Source organism: Octodon degus, unplaced genomic scaffold, assembly GCF_000260255.1.
Source record: "Octodon degus isolate 3935 unplaced genomic scaffold, OctDeg1.0 scaffold00089, whole genome shotgun sequence".
NCBI lineage: Eukaryota > Metazoa > Chordata > Mammalia > Rodentia > Octodontidae > Octodon > Octodon degus.
In genome coordinates this window covers 2,680,778-2,685,831 of record NW_004524665.1, presented here as the reverse complement: position 1 = coordinate 2,685,831, position 5,054 = coordinate 2,680,778, and the positions used below count along the sequence as shown (strand labels likewise).

Sequence of the window (5,054 nt, the reverse complement as noted above, 5' to 3'; positions counted from 1 at the left end):
GCACTTATTCTACTGAGCTATCTCCCCAGCCCTTGCTTTTTTGTTTTTGTTTTTGTTCTCTTGGTGCCAGACAGTGCTTCAGTGTGTGTTCCTCCCTGCCTCAGCCTGCAGGAGTGCTGGGATTCCAGGAGTGCACCCTTTGGCCTGGCTTTTGTTTTTCCACCTAGAAAAACAAAAGATGCAAGATCCAATTCTGATCCACTCTTGAGTTAAAGGTGTTTGGTAATCCACTGTTGGTCCAGCTCAAGAAGCTGGTTGGAAAGTCAGGGACTGGAATCTTTTTTTTTGGGGGGGGGGCTGGAATCTTAAGCACTAAGCAGTGATGGCGTCAGCTGCGGCCTGCAGAGTGGTAGGAACAAAGTTGGGTCTGCTTGAGATTAGCATCCACTTTATGCCAGCACTTGCCCAGCAGCCAGTGCGTGAAGGACTTCATTGAAAACGCTGTGTGGAGCTGAAGCAGGTGAACCCTGACCTTCCCATTGTAATCTGCGAATGTTCCTACGTTCAGCCCAGACTGTGGGCCCGCTATCCATTTGGTAAAGAAAAGACTGTCTCCTTGAACAACTTCAGTGCTGGTCAGGTAACCAGAGCCCTGGAAAATGTGGTAAGTGGCAACGCTTGAAGCCTTCACTGAGAGGGCCAGGGATATAGCTCAGTGGCACAGTGCCTTCCTGGCAAGCACAAAGGTTCTGAGTTTGAATCCTGGTACAAACAAACAAAAAACAGCCTTCACTGACGATTATTATGACCAAGAGCCCCAGTACCTGGGTTCTGCTGGACAGTACAATGGAAAAATGTGTTCTCTTCCTTGTAAAGTTTGTGCTGTAAAAAAAAAAAAAGTGTTTGAACCAAGACTTCGACAGGGTGAAGAGTACATGGCCTATAGTTGTGGAATGAGACACAGGGCCCCAGTGGAAGGGTTAGAAATTATAGGATCTAAAAAAAAAGAAAAGAAAAGAAAAAAGAAATTACAGGATCTTAGTGAGGGAAAAATGGGTTCTACTTTACTTTTTTTTTTTTTATCAATACTGGGGGTTGAACCAAGGCCTGCCGCTTATACGGCAAGTGCTGCACCAAGAAACTGTGTCCTAGCCCTTCTTACTCTTTATTTGGGACAGATATTGTTAAGTTGCCCCTGCAGGCCTAGAAATCAGCCACCCGAGAAGCAGAATTACAGGCCAGTTTGGAACTCCTGGGCTCAAGTGATCCTCCTGCCTCAGCCTCTCCAGTGCTGGGATTCCAGGTGAACCACCTTCTGACCCCCCAGCAGCCAGTCCTGTGACTGGTCTGGTGCTTCCAGGCCACCCAGGCCTCAACAGAGACCCATGTCCTCCCTTGTCGCAGTGGTCCTGCCCCAGGGCCCTGTCCCTCAGGGTCCCACATGCTGCCTCCATTGGGCACCAATTGTGTGGTCTTTCTGGTCCCTGGTCCCAGGGGCCAGCGACGCCAGCGACCAGGACCCTGGTTTCTGTGCCTAGCTCTGGAGGACAACATAGTGCCAGGAAGGGTCCAGCCCACCCTGGAATTCTTGGCGGTCCTCCTGCCTCAGCTGAGGTGGGAGATGACTTGCTGAGGTTATGGGCATGTCACACCTGACTGGAGTCCCCTTTAGAGACCGGAGCGTCCTTTATTTTTTACTTTTTTTCTGTATTTAGGATGGGGTCTATAGGGTCTCACTATGTAGATTGGACTCTTGGTGATTCTCCTTTCAACCTCCCAAGTGCTGGGATTACAGGCAGGCGCCACCACACCCAGTCTCAATCACCGTCTCAGCACGCCCTGGTGCCATAGCCGGCATAGCACACTGGGAACTGAACCGGAGCTGCTGGGCTCTGCCTAAGCAGGCGCTTTAGTCCACTGAGCTATCAGGCCGGCCCTGGGAGTCCTCTTTAGATAAGCAAATCTACTTTTAGAGAAACATGGAACTTTTTACCTAGCATCTCTGTAATGCTGGCCCCAGTCCAGGCTGGCTGCTGTGGAGCTGAGCAAGGAAGGGACTGCCAGCAAGAGGGAAATGGCCACAGCGACAGCTCCTCCCTTTGGGTACCTACCCTTCTCTTCACTCCCCTCCTCTTTCCAAACCTGGGATTGAACCCAGGGCCTCACACCAAGCCACTTCCCAGTCCTTTTTATTTACAAATTGAACTCAGACCCTTGCGCTTGCCAGGGAAGCGCTTATTCTACTGAGCCATTTCCCTGGCCCCTTCTTTTTTAATTTTTTTTGCGGAACCAGGGATTGAACTCAAGCCCTTGCGCTTGCTAGGGAAGCACTTATTCCACTGAGCCATCTCCCCGTCCCCTCTCCTCTTTATTTTTTATTTATTTATTTATTTATTTTGCGGAACTGGGGATTGAACTCAGGCCCTTGCACTTGCCAGGGAAGCGCTTATTCCGCTGAGCCATCTCCCGGCCCTCTCCACTTTAATTTTTGAGACAGGGACTCACTCTGTGGCCCAGACTGGCGTCAAACTCACAGCAATCCTCCTGCCTCAGCCTCTGATGCTGGAATCACAGGCCTGTGCCACCACACCCAGCTCAAAAATTCCCCCCTCATCTCCATGGAAATAGCTTCCTGTTATCAGGACAGCCTTTGCACACTGACACTGCTTGACTCCCCACTCAGATGTTATATTTTTGTTTTCCTGTTTATTTTTCTTGGGTCATTTCCAAGCAGTCCCTTGAGAAAGAATATCTTGCCATGCATGGTGGTGACACCTGTAACCTCAACCTTAGGGACGCTGAGGCAGGAGAGCCCAGTGAGTTCAAGGCCAGTCTGGACCACACAGCAAGACCCTGCCTCTAAATAAATATACAACTAAATAAATAAGTTTAAAAATAAAATAAATAAATAAGTTTCCAAGGAAATAAGCACAGTTAGAAGAGTCTGGGTAGTTCAAAGATTTATTTACTCAACTCCAGTATTACAGAGATGCCAGGTGAAAAGCTTCATGTTCCTCTAAAGGTAGGTTTGCTCACCTAAAGGGGACACCTGTCAGGTGTGGTGGGGCCCGCCTGTAATCTGCCTCAAGTGAGGCAGGAGGCTCGCCAAGAATTCAAGGGTGGGTCCTTCCTGGAACTGTGCTGCGTTCCCTCCCACGATGAATTCCTAGTCAGATTTTGGCTAGGGGCGCAGGGCCTCTGACCTTTCAGCAGAGATTTCATCCAGGTCCCCTAAATCCAGAAGCTGGTCACGGGGGCCATACCATGGTCTCTGCGGAGTCGCAGGCTCCCTCACCTTCCCAGGTTGCTGTGGCCTGGTCGCTGCTCAGAGCACCGGAGAGAGATGCGGCGCTGCCAGAGGGGTCAGAGTTCAGGCTGCTGCCTGAGCCTTCCGGCGGGCACCTATCCCTGCTGCACAGCTGGACGCCGTCAGTGGCTCCACTGCCCCGCCCAGGGCTGGACCCTAGACCTTCACACTGTGTGACAGCTCCCGTTCACTATGTTTTATTTGGGAACAAGGTCTCACTAAGCTGATAAATCGGCCAGGGTGAACTTTTTAGCTCCTGTTCCTGCTTCACGGAAAGCTGGGCTGCATCCTGGGCTGTGAGCTAAGCCGCGGGTTGAAGACCTTTCCTCCTTCCTAGGGAGCTGCAGGCCCGGCCCAGGACGAGGATGACTTGCCACTCCCTTCAGCTAAACTCAGCATTGCCTGAGAGGAAAATTCTTCCCATCCAAACTGTTGATTCTCTCTCTCTCTCTCTTTTTTTTTTCTTTTTGGCAGAACCAGGGATTGAACTCAAGCCCTTGCGCTTGCCAGGGAAGCTCTTGTTCTACTGAGCCATCTCCCTGGCCCCTGGTTCTCTTGAGATCTTGCAAATTAAACAGATAAAAGACAGATTAGCATGAGGAAAGAGGAAGATACGGGCAGGAATTCAAAGGCACACAAATGTAGTTGGGGGGTGGGGTGGGGCGATGGCTCAGCAGAATAAGCACTTGCCTTGCCAGTACAAGGGCCTAAATTCAATCCCCAGTTCTGCAAAAAAAAAAAGAAAGAAAGAAAGAAAGAAAGAAAGAAAGAAAGAAAGAAAGAAAGAAAGAAAAAAAAATGTTCAGGGGCAGAATTAGATTTTGAGACTTCTGAACTGGATGAGATGTCTAGCACTTGGGAGGCTGAGGCAGGAGGATCACTGGGAGTTCAAGACTAGCTTGGGCTCCACAGTGAGATCCTGTCTCACAAATGATAAGTTCTGGCCCTAGTATGAATTGTTGAATCATCATGGTGGTCATGTAATTCGGCTGAAACCCTTACAACAAAAGCCCATCTTCCCAAGACCACCTCCCTCCTTCTCCAACTCAGCCCAGGGTGCAGTTTCCTTTCACCCTTCCTGCCGCCTCCTGGAAGACTCCCAGCTCCTCAGGTACATCTAAACATCCCCTCAAACCCCACCCCGGCAAAAGGCCATAAAAGCCTCAGCCTGCCTTTGTTCCAGTCCAGAGACTTCCTCATCTTTCCTACACTCTCTCTGTGTCCTCAAAGATAATAAAGCCCCTTTCCCTTTTGCCTTCTGTTTCTCTGCTGCGGGTGCCTGAAAAAAAAAACAAAAAACAAAAAAACAAACAAAAAAAAACCCTATCAAAAAAGACAAAAAGGGGGCCTGCCCCTTAGCTCAGTTCTTTAAGTGGCTGCTTCAACAAAGCAGTCAGGTTCAGGTTGCTTGGGTTCCGATCCCCACGACTCAAGCCAGCCAAACCTGCCCTGACAGCATTCTGAGCCAGTCCAAAAAAAAAAAAAAAAGATTTAAAAAAATTATTTATCTTGCAACAGGGTCTTGCTATGTAGTTCTAGCTGACCTTGAACTTACGCTGTAGTCCAGTTGGCCTCAAACTTGTGATAGTCCTGTCTTTGCCTTGCAAGTAGTGCGATTACAGGCGCGTGCTACTGTGCTTGGTGAAATTAAGATTTAAGGGGCTGGAGAGATGGCTCAGTGGTCTAAAGCACCTACTTAGAACAAGCTTAGCAAAGCATCAGGGACCGCGGTTCAATCCCCCAGCACCACATGCCAGCCAGCCCCGCCCCCTGGTGGGCTGAGCTGGCCACACACACACACCACACT

General features: G+C 49.7%; 1 pseudogene; it reads left to right on the top strand.

Annotated features, from left to right (window-relative positions):
* The first annotated feature begins 322 nt into the window (after window positions 1-322).
* On the top strand, window positions 323-622 carry LOC101564480 (annotated as a pseudogene).
* The last annotated feature ends 4,432 nt before the right edge of the window (window positions 623-5,054 follow it).